This window comes from Lutra lutra, chromosome 11 (assembly GCF_902655055.1).
Source record: "Lutra lutra chromosome 11, mLutLut1.2, whole genome shotgun sequence".
Taxonomy (NCBI): domain Eukaryota; kingdom Metazoa; phylum Chordata; class Mammalia; order Carnivora; family Mustelidae; genus Lutra; species Lutra lutra.
Genome location: NC_062288.1, coordinates 53,160,725 through 53,181,268, shown reverse-complemented (window position 1 = coordinate 53,181,268; position 20,544 = coordinate 53,160,725). Strand labels below are relative to the sequence as shown.

The window sequence follows — 20,544 nt, the reverse complement described above, 5'->3', positions numbered from 1 at the left end:
CATTCTCTTTTCCCAGAGTTGCAAAGAAGTGAAACAATCATTGCACCTTTCATTTTACCCAAGTTTTAAAAATCCATTTTTCTTTTTTTTCCCTTCAATTTTCTTGTCCTTGAATTTCGAGCCATCAGAAATAATGCTAGAATATACAGAAGGAAAACACAAAATCAGAAAATGGAAGGAAATATCAAAAAGGGATTCCGTTTTGCTTACATTTTTGAAAGCACATTAAAAAAAAAAATCCAGGGCATTTCTGTCAGATGAAAGGTCAAAGATCTCCACTGTGTCTGTCACACCTCTGAGTGAAGATCACAGTGCTGATGTAGGAGAACACCAGGGACGCACTCATTCATCTGCTCCACCAGGCAGTGAGGCTTCCTCAGCTCTAACTCACTCAAAGAGAATCTGGTGGGGCAGGTTCCACCTCTGCAGGAGGATTTATTTGCATGAGGAGTTTTTAGTTCTTGTCTACACCTTGGCAAACATCAAACCACTTTTGTTTCCTTTTATAGAAATAGGTCTATATTTACAAATTATTCTTACATATTCCCACCTGACCTGACTGTTTTAATGCTTTGCTTTACTGTTCTGCTTTTTACTTATATACCCTTTTCCCCTAGAGTGAAACTGTAACCATCCACCCTCTTCTCCTGGTTTCAGGTGAGGAGTCTGAATTGTGGGTATTGTAGTTCTTTTGCCTTTTAGGGTTTCTGGTTGAGCAACCTTGGAGTCACAGTGGGAGGACTTCCAGTCCCAGGTGGCTCTATAAGCAGCAGTTCAGCCACTACACACAGAGGGAGACACATTTGAAGAGAGTCCTGGGTTTTGGTAGAGTGACTTCCATTCACAAAAATGATGTTCCTGAACTGAAGAAGCTGGGGTTCATTTCCACAACTGTAAGTGTTGTTCTTAAAAAATTTATATCTTTTCACTACTGTTATGTAGTGAAACTAGGAAACCATGTAATTTCCAGAAGAATTGAACAAACTAAATGCTTGTTCCAGCCTAAGTCCTGCCTGGAAAGAAAAAAGGGAAGGTAACTGATATTCAGTGATTTTGTAGGACATGGTTTAAAAATAAACTTTGAGAGGCTAGAATGATAACTTGAGAAATGATCTAGAATAAAATAATTCATAAAAAGAGGAGGAAGATATGCAATGTTCAAAGTCAAATTAGAAACACACACACACACACACACACACACACACACACACTTGTTTCTGGCTTGCTTCATATACATAGATGGTTGAAATCCTCTGAAAACTTTTAACTGTTTCAAAAGACAACCAAGTGAGTTGAATACTGTGGGCCCTGAAGTCAGATAAAGTTGAATTTGATGGCTCCACTACTTATCAGATGTGTGGCCTTTGGTAAGATGTTTCACCTGGTCAAGCCTCAGTTTCCTCATTTGTGGAATCGGTATGAAATCTACCTCATTGGGTTAATAGGATGAAATTTGCATCGTACTAAGTAGTTGAAGTACGATAAGTTTGACTTTTTCCTAATTTTCAACTAATCTTCAAAAACAGATTAAATAAACTTTTTAATGTGATAAGGTGATTCCACTTATATGAGGTATTAAGAGCAGTCAAATTTATAGAAACAGAAAGCAGAATAGTGGTTGCCAGGGGTTGGGGAAGGGGAAAATAGGAAATGTTTAATGGGTGTAGAGTTTCGGTTTTGCAATTTGAAAATGTTCTGATGATTGGTTGCACACAATGTAAATATACTTAACACTAAACCATACGCTTACAAATGGTCAAGTTGATAAGTTTTATGTTGTTTTTCACCACAATTTAAAAAAATAGATCAAAGAGCATGTGGTCAAAATTCTGGTACCTCCAATTTATTAATGTGTCCCTCACTCTTGAAAAATGTCTAAGTCCATTTTCAGAGGATTGATATTGGATCACCTATGTTAGTATCTGTTTTTTACATTCCAATAATTAATAGTAATGATGATGAATTTCTGGTATATTCTTGAAGTTGTCTCCACCTTAATGGTCATCTTTTAATATCTCCTTAACTTAGTTATGTGATTATCTCTAATTCATAATAGTGATATTCAATATGATTTTATGGGTACTGTATAGAATCTAGGAATTAAGAAGTCATAATTATTAGCTATATTTCAATTGCATTATTTATTCAGGTTTTCTCACCTTCATTGTAGCTTATTTATAAACAGATTATTTTTATGTGTCTGTGTCTTAGAAATAACAGACTGTCAAGACAGGATCTGTTAAATGCCACGTTATCTTAAAATGTATTAGCTAATTTGGAGGACAAAAGGCAACTTGGAATTCTCTTGATTTGAATCTTGGAACTTTGTCATTGTTGAACGTCTGGAAAATCCGTTCTTGAAAGACCATATGCATTCCTAGCTGTCTATTAAGACTATCCCCTAGGGTATTTAGTGATAACCGAAGGTCATAACAACATGTGTTTGTGAAGAGTGCAAGGTTTTACATGTAATACACCGCGTGAATTTAAATCCTCTCGGAAGCTACGTCAGGAAATCCAGGTAACATCAGAATGAAAATACAGCAGAGGGAAAGCTGCAGAAGTACTTGATAAATACTTGCCAAAAGAGACCACTGTTTTTGCTATTGAATGCTGTCTCTGCCCTACTTTGTCTAGGAAGTGTCGTTTATTTATTTAACAACTACTTCTAGCAATCCTGCAATGTTCTCCCACTGGGCAGGACCCTGGAGTTAAACTGACTGAGACTTAGTCCTTGAGGGGATCCTGATCGACTCTAAGAGAAATGTATTCATAAACAATTAAAGGGACGAAGTGCTAATCCACTAATCATGCCCACCATTCGTGGCATCACCCTTCATTAATTCCCACTCCTTAGAATATGTGATGCTTAATATCAAGGGATAAAAGGAATGCCATAAATCTTTGCTTGAACTGTCATCATTGGAGATTAGAAGATATAAACTTCCAAACTTTTATCTGAACCCATCAAAAGCAGAATGGAGTGAAAAGACATGTACCCAGAATAGCCGAGAAAGGGGAGGCTATGACCTACTGAATATTAAGAGGACACCATGGGAAGTGTGGAGCTTTAGCCAGACCTGGAAGGCAGAAAAAAAATGAAGAGCCTATCTCATCTAAAGCAGTATTCCCCAAACTTCACATGGATGAAATGATTTTAGGAAATAGATAGAATGGACAATCAATAACATTGAGTAATGCTGTGAGGAAAGTTAGTATGTTTTTCAAATTTCTTTCCATTTTTCAAGGACAGAGTTTTATTACTGTTGTTGATACAACTTCAACTAACACTCACTTCCAACACTTGTTTTTAATTCTCCTTTGTAAGAATTATAGAGTAAGTAACAGGGTCAATGATTTTAGCAGGCAAGAGGTATTTAATTGTAACTTAACTTTTAGAATAACATTTATTTTTGTATGTATTGCCTATTTATTCCAATAGACACTGGTTTTTTTTCCATTTATGATACTGCTAGAAATGTGTTATTTTTAAATACATAAATTTTTATTTACACTTATCTTTATTTTAAATAAATTTGTATTTATCCTTATTTTTTTATTTATCCTTATTTTTATAATACTTATCTGAGCTAAAATCAGAGTGGATTTACAGAGAATATTAAGTAAAAAATAGTTCAGATCATACTTGGTAATGAAAAATCATGAAAAGGTGCCAGAATGCATGAAGTTTGGGAAACATTGAAATAGAGGCACTGTCAAATACAAAAATTAGGAAGTGAAATGGAATCAGTTATGTTTATGTATAGCTTGGAAGGAAGGACATTTGGTATCCTATGAATATCTTTGGACAATGGTGCTGGAATAAGGTTGATTGTGGAAGCTTTAAAAAGATCTGGACTTCAGCTTCTAGGTGGTATCCTGACCCAGGGACATGGTGAAAGTTGTGCTTTAGGAAGATCATCTAAGGAATGGCTTGTAAGAGGTTTGGAGCAGAGGGAACATGAATTCAGGCAGAGTGCTTTGGGCATAGGTCTTAATAATCTGAGCATGGATGAACAATGGGTGCTGGGGATGAAAATGGAAAAGAAGAGAGGGATGAGGAAGCCATTCAGTAAAAAAGAAAACTAAATCATAATTATAAAAGACAGCCCCCAAGTTGCTCTTGTTAAGTTTGGTGGCCTAAGAGAATTACAGTGACACCGAGACAAAAGAGAAAGAGCTGGCATTTGCTGAGGAAGTAATCCCTTCTGCTACAGGTAATTTGCAAATAAGATGAATCAACCTTTCAGTGGAAAGGGAAGCTGTGTTGTTAATCACATGGGACTGGAATTTTAGAAAGCCATCAAAGTTGGCCAGGAAAGTGGAGACAGCAAGCACATCCCTCCTTAAAATGAAACTTAGCCCTGCTCTTTTTCCTGTCCCACTCAAGTACAAATGGAGAAACTTCAGCTATCTAGGGAAAGGGATGGAGAGGAGGTTGACTATTTCCTCCTAAGATTTTATTTTCTTTGGAGAATTATCTCTTAATTATTGTAGTCATCATCTTGCTCAGAGATGAGACTCCTTTATTGGGTCTTTCATGAGAATATCTTCATCTTTAGCCAGGAGAATAGTTACCAGGTTTGATTTCTATGTATTTAAGTGGAGTTTCTGTGTCTTCTCCTTTACTGAGAAGGGCACTTCATTTAGATGTTTCCCTAATATGTAAAATACATGATAGATAGATATTAAGGATAGGCAGATTATCACAAAGATTCCCAGCTTAAACAATAAGATATAGAAATAAAAAAAAAAAAAATACAGCACTTTCCCTGATCCTGTTCTCCACTTTCCCACCTCAGAGGTTGCTACTGTCCTGTCTTTGTACATTATTCTCCATTGTATGCATTTATTCTTCTATCTGTTTTTATTTGTGTTTTTATTCTTCCTGCCACTGTGTGAATATATCCACAAACAGTATATAACATTGTTTTGAATGTCTAAAAAATTTTTATATAAATGTTAGCATATACATTATTCATCTGCAACTTGCTCTTTTTTCTCAGCATTGCACTTTGGAGATGAATCCATGTTGATTTTGTAGCACAACTTATTCATTTTCATAGCTGTGTGGTATTTTGCTATCATAAGTAACACTATAATAAGTATTTTTTACATATGCACTTGGGTAGGAATGTAAGAATTACTGTAGTGACTGTTTCAGGGATTAGATTTGGTGAGCCATAGACATATGCATCTTCAGTTTTATGAGATACTGATAATAAATTGCTTTCCAAAATGTTTATACCACATTTTATTCCAGGCCAAAATGAATGAGAGTAACTGTTTCTCTCCATTCTCAACACACTTATTTCTCTCAAATGTTCTAAATAAATAGTCTTTCCAGATGTAACTGAAAACCAGACACTTGTGGCATCTGAGCATCCAAGATATTTTTGGAACATTCCAATCTCTAAAATATAGTGCAAAATTTGATTTCAAATCAACTTTCTTATTTTTCAACCTATGTGAGAGACTAATAATAATAATGATGATAATATTAACAACTGTTAATGTCATTGAATGCTTACCATGGCTGTCCTAAGCACTTTAATTACATTGTCTTATTTAACTAATTTGGGGGGCAGATAATGTATTATACCAATTTTAGAGATGAAGAAACCAACTCACAGAAATACTGCAACCACAGTTAGTAAGTAGGGTTGGTGGATTTAATATATACTCAGTCTATTCCAGTTAGGACAGGTGAGAAAGGATAGGTGGGGACAGACTGGAGAGAGAGACATTAAGGTATCATAATCCTTAACTTGTAAAAAGTTAAAATCTAGTTAATATTTAAATTACATCAAGAGAATATTTAATTTAATTTAACTTAATTTTGCCTAGGAAATTGGAAAATGACCCTTATAGGTTATCAAACTTTACTGAGCCTTGGAGATGAGAGAAAAGAAGTAAAGAGGCAAGAAAAGGAAGGGAGTAGCTTTTTATAAAGTATGAGGAAGTAGAAAATAGGAGATATATTTGGTGAAGTTAACTTATCTAATTAATTCAACAAATAATTTCTGAACATCTGTACTTTGTGAGGCACTGAGCTAAGTTCTGGGATATAGAACTGAACAGGAAAAGCATCCCTCCTATAGACAGATGTGCTTGGAGATTTAGTATTTGGGGAACTGGGGGCAAAAAAACAAGAGAATAAGACTGGAAAGACAGGTTGTGTCTAATTACAAATGATTTTCAAATGTTGGTCCTAGAAATGTGTACTTTTTTCTGAAGGCAGTGAGGAATCAGTATGAGTCACTGTGAGGTGAGTTGCATTATTTGTTAATTTATTCAGTAAACATTTATTCTGCCTGTGCTTTGCTTGTGCTGGAGATGTAGAGATGGCAGAGCTCATATTACAAAGGAAGTGATAAATAAGTATATAAAATTGATAATACAGTGTGAGAACTAAAACAGGGTTTTATACAGGATAGAGATGCCTAACTCAGCCTGGAAAAGTGTAGTGAGGACTGGGAAGGCCACAGTGGGAGATAGTCCAAGGTGGTTTTGGGATAAAGAAAATTGCTTGAAGAAATTTAATAACCGAGTTTAGTCTTTTTTTTTTTTTTTCCAATTTGAGTACAGTGGACATACAATGTTACATTAGTTTTGGTTATACGATATAGTCATTTATGGTATGCTCACAAGTGTGGCCACTGTCTGTCACCATGCAACCCTATTATATTACCACAGACTAGCATGTACCTTTCATTCCTGTGACTTACTCTTTCCATAACTGGAAGCTTGTATCTCCCATTCCCCTTCATCCATTTTGCCAATCCTCCACTCCTCTCCCCTCTGGTAACCTTTGGATATTCTCTGTATTTATAGGTCTAATCCTGTTTTTGTTTGTTGGTTTATTTATTTTGTTTTTTAGATTCCACATATAAGTGAAATTACATGGTATTTGTCTTTCTGACTTATTTCACTTAGCTAATGCCCTCTTAGGTCCCATCATGTTGTCACGCATAGCAAATTCAATTTTTGTGGCCAAGTAATGTTCCTCTCTGTGTGTGTATGTGTGTGTATACCACACCTTTATTCCTTCATCTATGGGTACAGTCTTTTATAGAATAGCATTTGTTTGCTTTTTCTGGTTTCAAAGTGTTGAATGTCACTGTAGAAAACTTGAGAGCCACGGTCATTCTTAACAAGGATGTACCATCTTTAAGATTTGTGTTTTATGTATATCCTCCCTTTTTATGACTGTAACAGATATTAAGAATGAGTAGTTGAAATATTATGTGATCATTTAGTTCACCCAGTAATAAGTGTACATTTCCATGTCATTGTATATCCTTAAATAACATACTTTTAAATTGTTCATTTGTGTGCGATAATTTATCTAGTCCTTTAAAATTAAAAATATCTTCTCCACATATTTGAGTAGTTGCCACGTTGAATATTGTTGTACAAAAATCTCAGGACATATCTGAGTACTTTTAAAGATAAATTTCTAGAATTTGGATTATAGGTCATGATACCCACTAAAACTCCTGACCATATCATGCAAAAGAAGGAAAGCCCTCACAGAATACTTACAAGAAATTGAATTGATGAAACTTGAATTTTAGAAAGATCATTTTAAAAATATCATACAGGAAAAAATATATATATATCATGTAGGGAGAACAAGAAAGATTGGAAGCAGCAGGCCAGTTAAGATTTATTGCAGAAATCTAGGTGAGAAAAAAATAAAGACTACACAAGTGAAGCCACATTAGTGTTGGAATATGGCAGAAATTTTTAGAGATATTAACTGGGTGAACAGTGGTGTCCTTGTTCCCTTAGATAGGGAAGGCAGAATCAATGGGGTTGGAAGGAAAGATAGGTGAGTTCCCATAAGGATAGTGGATTTTGACCTGCCTATGACTATTTATTTATTCACAAATAAATTATTTAAGCAATAGGACAGATCTGGGAGTCAGGGGTACAAATAAATGAGAGAAAGTTGTAGGAGTCAGCAATCCCTAGACATAGTTACAGTCATGGTTGTGGGTGGGATCTCCCAGAGGTATTGAAGACTGCAGAATGAGAAGAGTAGGGGGCTCATAGTGGTGTCCTCTGACATAAAACATGAAGGTTTAATTAGAGGAAGAAACAGCCATAATGGAGACTGAGAAGGACAGGCCAGAAAAATAGGAGGAAACCCAATGATGAGTAGAGTGAGTGAAGACAAAGGAAAACTTTCAACAAGGGAGAAGTTAAACAGTGTCACATGTCAAAGCAAAGCCTAACAAGAACAAAAGGTGGCCTTTACATTTCTGCGGTAGTATTGCCCAGAGCAGTTTCAACAGAGTGGCCAGGACAGACACCAAGAATGCTATTACTAGACCTGTGTTTCATGCAGTGGGCAGAATAGCATAGGAAAAGAAGAGAAAAGGAAATGGAAGGCTAGTGCAATGGAGAGGGGATTAAGGCTCCATAAAGGATGTAATAAAGACTAACTCAGGGCAGTTGCCATGGCATTAGATAGAAAGAGATGTGGCAAGAAGGTTTACCAAGTAGATGGATATGATATATGTGAGAGAGGATGGAGTTCAAGAGGCTCCAAGATTTTATCTGATATAACTGAGAAGATTGCAAAACCATCAACAGAGTTCTGGGGAAAAACAACAACAACAACAACACACAACAGGAATTTTGTTGGTGAAAATAAGGAAGGAGAGCTGAGTTCTACTATGGATATGTTGATTTGAGGGACATACAGAGATGTATAAGGGTATGGCAGCATTCACACTGAGACAGTCTGAAGGGGCTGTTAAGGTTCTGCCGCTCAGGGCAGAAATCTAGGTTAGAGACAAAGATCAGTGAGTTTTTCCCATAAAAATGGGACATAGAATCATGGGGAAGGCTGGAATAGCTCAAAGAGATCTCCGAGAGTGAAAAAAACAAGAAAACCAGGGGCAATATTTAAATAAACAGGTAACATAGGTGGAGTCACTGAAGAAAACATGGAAGGAATGATCAAAGCAATAGCAGGAAAACCACCAGGATATTAATGCAAGAAAGTAGAGGAGAGGGAGTTTTAGGAAGCCGTGGTCATGACCAAATCAGCGGCAGGCAGTACAATCAGGAAGAGGACCACGGAGGACCTTTGGGATCCAGACTGCTTGCAACTTTTGCTTTGTCTTGGAAAAACATTTTTGGAATATTTATATCTTTTGTAATACTGTGACTTACACTGTCTTCTAGGTTGTTGTTGTTCTTTTTTTCTGTCTTAATTTCTTCTTTCCTTTTGCGTGGAGTTAAATACTTACTTTTGTTTAATTCTATAACACGGCTTTCGATTTGTCTTCCTGACTGAAGTTTCAAGAAATATACTATGACCAAAATGACATTACTAGAAACTAACCAGTTTGACCTCATGAAAATTTACCAAAGGCAAAATTTTATATGGGTTTCTCTTCTTACTTTTTGTCATTTGAAAGAAATAAGTTGTATTAATTCACATATCAGTTCATATACCAAACTTTCTTTTTACTTACTAAAAGTTTCTCCTTCATATCTATAGCTAAATTTAATTCTAGACCCTCAGACTAAGCTATAGAAACAGGCCGTAACTTACTTTGATTGAAAAGTAGCATGTCTCCAACAGAGACTTCTCACTGGGTGATTCTCTTTTTTGGATTATTTCAATACACTGAAAATTCAGTAAAAAATTGTCTTTGAATATGAAGATTCAAATAATCCAGATGTTAAGTAAATCCCTCTGTATTTACATGTAGCTTACAAACTTAATGAATGTAGTTTAATGTAATACCTGTAATCCAGTCTATTTTTCTGTATTCTCCTGGGAAAGAAAGCATTTTGTTACAAATCACCTATTTACTCAATAATATAGACTCATTATCCTGTCTTTGGTGTTTCCAGTCAAGTTTCCAAAGGTTGATGCTGTAAATGAGCTGGCCAGTTATTTAGGTAGGGCATTTCACTCAGACTAGCATTTAGACAAATCTGTGTTGGAAAGCTAGGGTTGATAAAAAGGTGTTAGAGACTGTGCCAGGTAGAGAGACTTGAAAATACTATTTTTAAAAACTGAACAATCAAGAGAGTCTTTAATATCTGTCCAAATATATTTGCAAAGATATTTTAAAAACATAAAGTAATTCTTACTCACAAGAAAAAATCCAAATAATATACAAGCTTAGAGAATGAAAAGTAAGTTAAAACCCCAGGTTTCAGATTCCTTGTCTGCAAATCCTGTCCTCAGAAGCACAGCAGTTTAAGTTTACTCTGAATTCTTTCAGTAATCAATATTCTAAACATATGGAGTATTTGGAGTCCTTACTTTTTTTTACTTAATATTTTCATGATTGATTCATATCATCACATACGAAGATACCACACTTTTTTTTTTTTACCACAATGTTATAGATATGTCAAAACTTACGAACTAGTCTCCTATTGGCAGTTGTTATGTGCTTTGAAGTCTCTAACTATTAACACAGCTACACTGGTCATTTTTGCAAAGTAATAGAATAATAAACTGGAAATTTTGGCTAAGATTCCAAGATAATTGATTGGAGATACAAAAAGAGGTATCTGACTAAAATCCCAATTGGGGATATTTTTACAGTTCGTGAGCTCCTCCCTCACTTCTAGGTTATTAAAAAAACTATAGGGAGAAAGAACAAAGGATTTTGTGAGAATGATTTGGAGCGCTAACCCAATGCAGAGGGGCAGAAGTGAGGAATGGTACTTTTTTTTTTTTTTTAAAGATTTTATTTATTCATTTTACAGACAGAGATCACAAGTAGGCAGAGAGGCAGGCAGAGAGAGAGAGAGGAGGAAGCAGGCTCCCTGCTGAGCAGAGAGCCCGACGTGGGGCTCGATCCCAGGACCCTGGGACCATGACCCGAGCCAAAAGCAGAGGCTTTAACCCACTGAGACACCCAGGCGCCCCAGGAATGGTACTTTTTATCTCAAGCTTTGAGGAAGTGGCTTTATTGCAAACTCCTGGAAAGCTTGACGTGTCTTTCTGCTTAAAAAAAAAAAAAAAAAAAAGCTGAAGGAGTAGCTGACAAAAGAGTTAGATGCATTGCTCATTTCACGAGGGGTGCAGTCATAAGCTTCTCAGGATCCCCCAGAGCTCACTTGCGCGTGGTTGCCTACACACACACACACACACACACACACACACACACACACACACGAGTATCAGCAATAAACATCAGCAGAGACAAAAGCAGCTTTCCATCATACCAGTAGAGTAAAAAAGTTCTGTTTTCTCTCTCCCTTTCCTTCCCCATTCCTCAGTTTTGGAGGCTTCAGTACCAGGATCTTGCAAGTCAGGTGATGGAGGAGGTGTAGCAGGAAAAGGGACACACAGCACTCCCTCCCCCAAAGGCTGTAAAGCTGCAGGGCAGGGGCATCTGTCTCACGCTGGGAGTCCCTTGTACTGATGGAAATACTGGATGGGACATTCTAATTTATGAAACAAAGCTGTGTTTTACAACTTAAAGTAACCGCAGAATTTTCTTTCGGTCTAAGAGTGACCAGAAGACACACGAGGCCAACTGGGGAATTTTTATTAGTGGTATTGGAAAAAACTCCCCCCCCAACCCCGTGAATACATTTTTAAAAGGAAAGTGGTAGACAGAAATGCAGTTGCATTCTGAATTCATCTCACAAGTGTTTTTAAAATGATCACATACCTATCTTTGCCCACATATAAGGAACCAGTCTTAAATAAGTCCAGTATACTAATTTATGGATTTCCAGAGTGGAGCAGAGTTAATTAATTTGCAGTGGAAATAATTGAAACTAAAGCCATATTCCACGGTGCACCTTCCAAGATGGGAATCATAGCTACATGTGTCTTTTAAATTTTAAATTAATTAAAATTAACAATTCAGTTCCTCAGTTATGCTGACATATTTCAAGTGTTTAGTAGTTACAGAAGGACAGATTTGGAACATTCCTAAAACCACAGGATATTTGGTGCTTATAATAGACATTTAAACATTTAATTCTTAAAAAACAAAGCGTCAAAGTCATAATTACTATTCCTACTTAATAGATAAAAAATGAAGATCAGAGACGTTTAGGAACTTGATCAATTTCTTTGATTCCAGGTCCTGTGTTCTTTTCTCTAAACCACATTTTTTGACCCTCAAAACAAACAGAAAATATAAAATCAGCTTTACTCCACTTTCACAATACAATGGGGAATATTCTAAAATCTAGAAATCCCTAAGGGAAGGAGACTTTGCCCTTCTCTATGTCATTACTATTGGTGGGAAACAACACAGTCTTGTTTCTCCTTTCTGATAACTGCCATTTTACATTCCATAACATTTATTTACAGAGGTAGGTGCAACCTAAAAGATAATTTTAATGAGTGGGAAAGGTATTAGTAACAATAACAAGTCCTAAATGTCTGCTTTTACCTACGTTATTCCTTCACTTCAGTAGGGGTCTCTAAAAAGCTTCTCACTGACTTGGATATGTCTAAATTGTTTTGAGACTTGCTCTCTGTATTTTTTTATGAATGAAGATCAATGAAATTTATAATAAAACTGCTTCACACTAAACATGTAACGGTTTATTGCAAATGACTGTTTTACTGGGTGTGGGGAGTATAGGAGCAAAGGTAGGAAATGATCATTAGCAGTGAGTATGTGCACACACACCCTTCCTTTCTAAGAGGCCAGAAAATTCCAGCTGGTGCATGGACTAAGGGAGTTACTTCCATGTTGTGCGTCGTTGGAGGCTGAAGCTCAAAAATGGAAACTAAGGAGGTCTTGAGTGCAGAACTCTAGTCCCTGGGAACTCAGGAGTGAACAACAGAGAATGAATTGGGCTCTGTCTTCTTCTGTCCACTCCCACGACCCCTCTCCTTGTTGAGGATGCTGCCATTTTTCCTTGTGTCTGGTTCTGCTCCACCTTGTGCTTTCCATACTTCTACAATGTAAATCATAAATCAGATCCTGTCATTCTCTTGATTTAAACTCCTCTGTATCTTATTTCCTTTAGGCTAAAGTTCAAGTTCCTCAGCATGTCTTGTAAAGTCATTCAGGCCCAGCTCTGCTGGCCTCTGCATCCTTTCCTCTTGCCACTTCCTCTGTCCTCTCACCTTAATCCCTGCTACATTGCTATGGCCCAGCCTTCCTCAACTACTTGCTTCCTGAACGAGCCACACTCACACTTGCTTCTCTATCCCTGGTATCAAATTCCTTTTACCTGAAGCACTCTTCACCCTTCATTGTACACACTCCAGTGTAGCTGCCATGGAAACCCAGATAGCGCAATCTCCAGAACCCATTTCATAAACACTACATGATACACTGGGGCAGATAGGCTGAGGGGTATCTCCTGTCCTTATGATCCCAGCTGTTACTTTCATCCCTGTCTTTTGTTATACCTATATGCTGTGTGCTTTCTGCTGGGTTGGACCAGCGCCCATCAAGGTCATCTCTACATTTAATTCATCAATTCTGATGATACAGTATCACTTTTTTTTTTTTTAAAGAGTTTATTTATTTGACAGAGAGAGAGAGATCACAAGTAGGCAGAGAGGCAGGCAGAGAGAGGAGGAAGCAGGCTCAGTGCTGAGCAGAGAGCCCGATGCGGGGCTCGATCCCAGGACCCTGAGATCATGACCTGAGCTGAAGGCAGAGGCTTAACCCGCTGAGCCACCCAGGCGCCCCGATACAGTATCACTTTTATCTCTTTAGAAGATCTATTTTTTAAATAAAAAAACATAAAAGTAGAAATCCATTCTACTAAATAAGACCCAGTCATCTTTGAAGGTTTAAAAAGGAGAAATGCACAGTTAGGTTGGGTAGGCTTAGGTTAACACTTTCCTGGGTGCAGAGTGGTATTAAAAATATTCAACAGTGGTTATGGCTTAGACACTGACCTATCAGAATGGATGCTGGCCAGTATAAGATACTTGGGTGTTCTCATGGGATATCCACTTTACCTGAAAACAAGGGATAGGCATGAAAATATTGCCTGTTTTTTATTAACTTCCAATATAGGAAACACCCATGTTTCTAGGCTATTATGTCAAGAGATGTCTTTAGAAGCCTAACTGGGCATAAAGGGGAATATTTCTCCTGGCCAAAACGAAGAGGAAATTAGATAATAATGGCAGCATGTGGTGCTTTGACTCTCTTGTCTAATTACATTGCTTGATCCTCTCGTCTTAATTTGGGTTTGGCAATTTCCTAAAGTTCAAAGTCCCTGTGATTAACCTGTGTACTCTTGCCTGTTATGATTTGACAATTTATTTTCTTTTCCAGGATTGGTTGTTATGATCAGTAAGTTGGTTGAGAATGTTGATAACAGAGGTCTCTCAGTAACTTGTTTTCTTCTTGAATGTCATGGTGTTTTTCTTCAGTTTTTGTTATTATTTTGCAATATAACTTAGTACTGTTTGTTAGTGGAGAGGTATTTTTATGCTTCTCTGTAGCTGTCCATTTCTGGTAATCTTTTAAACAGGTATATACGTGTATATGCATGTGTGTGTGTGCGTGTGTATGAAAAATGGGATAGCCACATATTTTCCTTTAGTCTCTTGTTGCTAATAGTTATACAGGATGTGGCTAAATCACAACTGTTTTAAAATCCTGCTCATAAGGCTTTTTCCTTTATGAAGATATGTATAATTCACAACTTTCTTATTGACTCATTTTACAGAACATTTAGTTTATTTATTTTAAATTTATGGGGAGGGTGAGAGGGGTGGGATGGCTTAGGAATGAACATCGGGGAGGGTGTGTCCTATGGTGAGTGCTGTGAATTGTGTAAGACTGGTGATTCACAGACCTGTATCCCTGAAACAAATAATACATTATAGCTTAATTAAAAAAAATTATTTTCAAATAAAAATAATTATTGATTTTTAAATAAAATAGTCTTTTTTCCTTTTTTAACTAAAAGAAGGAGGTAGGATTGAAAGTAGATTCTGCAGTATTATTTTTGATGGCACTTTATGTATTCTTGACTCACCTCTGTGATTTCCTCTTCATTCATTTTGGTGTTAAATTCTCATGTTAATAAGCACTCTGTCGTCCCTGTGTGCTTCCTATTTAATTTGAGTAATGGGACTTATTCCCTTATTCTAATCCTTATTTCAGGCATGGCTTTGAAGTGATTGCTTCCTGATGGTTATGTAATGATCTCCCTAGAGTTGATGGAAGATGTGGAAGGGAAGGGTGGTGTTAGAGCAGGAGACTGGCTTCAGGCCAAGACGATGCCGACATGTCCCTGTGCTGAGCAAGGCAAGCCAAACCCTCCACCTGTGTAGTGCACCAGTTTCTCCTGCGTTGAACTGCTGCCTCCGGCACTCCACCGCACACTCTCAGGTCCCTTCTCTGTGTAATCTCCTTTCGCCTCAGATAGCTTTGTTTGGGATGGTGCCTACTTTCTGGTATGTCTGGACAGGAGGAGATCAAACCTGCCAACTCTTTATCTATGGACCACATTCCCACCTTTGTAGCTAAGGAATTTTCCTTCTACCCTCAGCTTCCTTGTCCAAGCCTTTATAAGCCACATAATCTGTCTGTGTCTCAATTTCTTATCTGCAAAAAGAGCTAATAACATTGGCTACTTTTCTCCTAAGATAGCTTTGAGGATTAATAAGCTGGCATTCAAAAGGACAAGTGAGATGACAGGCCTTCCATAAATTCAAATTACTATTATTATCATCCTTCTTTTTTTTATTGCCAACAGAATAATAGCTCATATAGGATCTAGTATTTATGGAGGGCTTTGCATTTTTAAAGGTAGTTTGTAATGTTTAATCATTTAGAAAAGACTCGTTCTGCATAGTCTCATCATCATACTTTTATGGGCAAAGAATTTCCTAAGAGTCATCTGTAGATCTCTCTTTTTCATGAACTATTTGTTGTCATGCCAGTTATTACTTGTTAGTCTATTCTGCCTCTCATTTGAAAGATTTGTTCTGTATCAGGGCTGCTTGAAGTATATGGGATTGATTCTGCTGATTAATTGGATAATATATATGTGATCTGACTTACAAATTGGTAGGGCTCATAAAAATCTTGCTTCATTAGAGAAAAACTGAAGAGTAAAAATGAGGCTGAAATTTGAATGGAGAACTCCAGGATGGAGGCTAAGACCAGGGGCAGACTTCAGGAGATTATCAAGACATGATTGAATAATCAAAGGGTGGAGCCTGGACAGAATGTTTACTCGTCTGGGCAAGCCTTCAGTGTTTACTTTGGCCAATTGATCCCCTTTCATCCTCTCATGCCCACTAGGAGACCAACATCCATTAAACTCAAGTCTTTGGCAGTCTTGCTTTGTTCATTGTTTACATCCTGAAATAGCATGATTCTCTTGGCTCGTTATCCCTCTTGATCTCCCATGCTACATTTGGATTCAATGGCAAATTCTGATTCAGAAAAGTCCCTGGGACTTTACTTAGGCACTAGTTTAATTACTGCCAGGTTTTTCCCAGTCCTCATGAAAGGAGATCAGACATTGCTTTGATCAATATCTTTTTGTCAGTGGTTTGCTTCTCTTCCCACCATACTCTTCCAGGCCCCAGGTATCTGATGCCTCAGGAACCTCCAGATGTTGTAATCTTTTTGAGGTTTCTTTGCTAATAACCAAACTTCAGACCCTTTACCTGGATGAGGCAGTGCCTGTCAGACCCACAGAAAGATGGTCTGCCCTCAGGACTTCGCTGTTTCAAGGTTTCACCACTAGAGAGTGGTGTTTTCTTCTTATCGTCCTTGAAATGGTTTACGTTGAAATGGTTGTGTGTGTGTGTGTGTGTGTGTGTGTGTGTGTGTGCTTTAAGATTTCATTTATTTATTTGAGAGAGAAATCACAAGCAAGGGAGGATGGGCAGAGGAGAGGGAGAAGCAGACCCACCCCCTGAGCAGGGAGCCCAGCTTGGTGGACCCCGAGATCATGACCTGAGCAGAAGGCAGACACTTAACCAATGAGCCACCCATGTGCCCCCAAATGGTTTTTATTAAATAAATCTTTCCATAAATGAAATTGTGTATATATTCTAGTGAAAAAATAAGCTTGTATATTTTAAGGACTAAAAATGAAAAACGGTAAAAACATTTCTTCTAAAAGTCATGATGTTAAGTCTACTATTAGATGATCAAAATTTGAAAGTTTTCTGCTTCACCTTAAATTGAGTGTAAAGAACCATGATTTTGAATTCTGCAGCTCAAATATGGCTTTTTAAACTTTCCACGGTCTATCCAGACCTTTGTCTGAAGCCATTGTGCATAATGCAGTTACGTTCTACTCTCTTGGTTTTCATCTGGAGACATTTGAAAATAAACCATGCTTTCAAGTTAATTTATTCTCCAGTTTATTGATGGCACCTACACAGGAACATGTGCAGGCTTTTCTAAATGGAAAAAAGAATGTGATATGTATAATCTTAAAAAATCAAAGTCAGGCCAACTTTAAAAATGCCCAAGAAAGGAAAACAAGTTGTCGTTAAGATTCCACAGAATCTTTCTAGTAGCTATGCTTATTTAATATACAAAAAAGGCAAGACCACATGATTCTTTACTCAGAGGGCCAAAAACTTTAGCTCTAATGGGTTTGCATAGGGACTAGGCAAATGGCAGAACCAGTTGAAAGCAAATCTGAGAAGAAGAGAGAGCAGCTCCTGCTGGATAGGCCTGGGAGGAGGAAGAAAGAAAATAGTGTTTGCTGCCTCATTGAGTTTAAGATGATCTCAGACTTTCTTTACTTTTTAACCAAATCCTAATTTACGGGACTCTTTTCAAGCACCACAATTTTAATATTAAAACAATATTGGGAGTTAGCTTTCTGTTCTGAAAAAAATAAACATCTGGAAATCAGGGCACCTGCGATCGGATATTGACCTAATCACCAACTAGGTAAGTGTTTTTAGATAACTCATAACTTCAGTGTCTTAATTTCTGAATTTATAGAAGAAGACAACTGAAGTTGGTCAGTAGTATTTAAATATGTATCATGGAAAATATGAGTTCTGTGGAGTGACTCCAGAGCCCCTCATTGCAGTGGACAGGGTGGTAGCAAGGTGAAGGTAGTGAGCTTTTTATCCCCCTAACTTTCAACCAGATGAAATTTTTTGTTGTTTATTTATTTTATAACTGTATTTCTTTAAGTTCTGGACATATTTCCTGAATACATGAGAGAATGATGTTAGAAACCATTCAATTAAATTATTGCTAAGGTCTTTCTAGTTCTAAATATATGTTTTCTGTGACAATCAATGATAATATATATTGCATACAACAGATGTATGTATACATATTTCAACACATGCTGTTATATATTTATATATTACCTTTCCCCGATATGACCTGAAGTATCCAATCATAATATACACACAATAAAATTGAAAACCATTAACAAGAGAAGCTAAGTCTCACAGAATAATAATGACAGGATATAGTTGGTTCGGGCTGGGGGAGGAGATAACTTATATTAAACAAACAAGCCAAAAGTGGAAATACAGGGATCTTACTGCAAATGCACAAAAACCTAGCCTAAGCTTCCTTAGTAGCCAAAGTAAAACCCAAAGCATGAGGTGACACTAGTCTTTTAATAAAAGAAAACTTTAAGACTAGGAGGAAGAAACTTTTCCTTTCCCTAAACTCTGAGAATAATTATCCATACAGGGCTTATATGATAACACAATGGGCAAATTCCCTGATTACAGTTTTACAAAAATATGTAGAAATTTCATGTGTGTCACATCTCATCTGTGCCATGAGTTAAAACCAAGAAAGTAGTGCTGAGCCATCACTCTGTAAAAGCCATTTTGATAGGAGGCTGGAGTAATACACTTTACTTTAATGCTGTCTTGTGATTCAAACTGATTTAGAGTTAAGAGTAGAAGAACTGTGTGTTGTAAATGGTTTGCATGTCCCTTTTTAGTACTAGAGTGGCTTTTCATGGAAAGATGTGGTAGGCGAGTTTAAATTCACATTGTGGGGACATACCTGAAAGGGAGGCTTTCCTTCTTGCTCTTGAATGCAGCAAAATGATATTTTGGGTGGAAGTGAAGCGCCTGGCATGTTCTTGCCTTCCTAGTTGCCTACAGAACCTCTGCGATAAGAGCCCTGAGGGCTGAGTTGGCTTTCGGCCAGCACCCAAGTGAGGCACAGTGAAAAGAGAGAGACCTACTTAGAGGCCCTTTTTAGGGGCGCCTGGGTGGCTCAGTGGGTTAAGCCTCTGCCTTCGGCTCAGGTCATGATCTCAGGGTCCTGGGATTGAGTCCCGAGTCGGGCTCTCTGCTCAGCAGGGAGCCTGCTTCCCTCTCTCTCTCTCTCTCTCTCTCTGCCTGCCTCTCTGTCTACTTGTGATCTCTCTCTGTCAAATAAATAAATAAAATCTTTAAAAAAAAAAGAAAAGAGGCCCTTTTTACCTCTGCCATGGGGTCAGTTTATAATGTCTTTCCCTGTGTTACTCTAATGAAAATCAAAAGGAAAGGACGGGGTGGGGGACAGCGGTCATCACTTGGTTACATTGTTTTGGAGGAGAAGGAAAACTGGGTCCCCTGCCTCTGTCACCAGTGAACTGTGTCAGAATCTGGCTTTCCTTTCAGTTCTTTTCTAGTGGCCAAAATTTTGTCATTTGAAATTTTAGTATTTTGAAGTACGATATAACAAAGAGATAAAACCCACTGACCAGTATGGCTTCACAAATTCCCTGCTTTTTAAATGTACCCCATTTCATTTATGAACATAGTTGGATGGTGGTGACAACAGACTGGATCTTGGCGATCATGTCTTGACGATCCCTCCATTTTACAGATGGGCATCTGAGGCTCTCAGCCAGCAAGATGTCACTGAGTTATACCGGGCTGGCCACAAACCCAGAACTAGCCTCCAGACCTTGAGATTTCTGGCCACCATGTCACAATATCCAAAAAAATTATTATAATAGCTAATATTTTGTTTCAGTATGTCTAAATGAAGCTTCGTGTATGTGTGTGTATGTGCGTGCGTGTGTGGGTTCATTTCTCTTTGTGTAAAGATGGCAGATATGGAGATGGCTACAGTGTTGGCTTTTCGATTTTTGGCTTCGAACGGTTTTACTTTGTCATTCATGAGGCGAAAGAGGAAGAGAAAGAAGACAAACTTCCCCAAGAGTCTGAGTTTACCTTCCTAATGACAAATTTATTTTCCCACATCACATTTTGCAAACATAAGAGAAGTGGCCTTCTACAGCCTGGTCGGTTGGCTTTCCTGAGTTTTAGGCATTACAGCAATTCCCTGAGTTTAGCCACAGCTTTTACAGGATCCCTCTTATAAAACCTCAGACGCTGATTTCTGAGAGAGCTTGCATCACTTACACTGACCATAATGGGATGTGACTTAGAAAAACAAATGTGAATAAAAAGAATTAAAGGCAGAGTTGCATCTCATGACCATCATATCAACGTAACCATTCTCACTTCTCTAAATTTCTTTTCAGTTTTAATCTGTAATATATACATTTTTATACTTGAGATCATAGTTTATATAAACTTTCCAAATTAGCTTTTTCACTTAGCCATACTATAAACAATTTCTCATGTTATTAGAGATTTTGTGAGTA

At 37.4% G+C, this 20,544-nt stretch overlaps 1 protein-coding gene across 2 annotated transcripts in view; it reads left to right on the top strand.

Annotated features, from left to right (window-relative positions):
- The first annotated feature begins 740 nt into the window (after positions 1-740).
- The window catches only part of MACC1 (MET transcriptional regulator MACC1), a 57,623-nt gene continuing 37,819 nt past the window's right edge, over positions 741-20,544 (top strand). Inside the window, exon 1 of one of the 2 annotated variants that reach the window (XM_047694089.1) lies at positions 741-893. The gene's annotated coding sequence lies outside the window, so the exon portion shown is untranslated. The remainder of the gene's footprint in view (positions 894-20,544) is intronic. The other variant, XM_047694088.1, reaches the window with a different exon arrangement.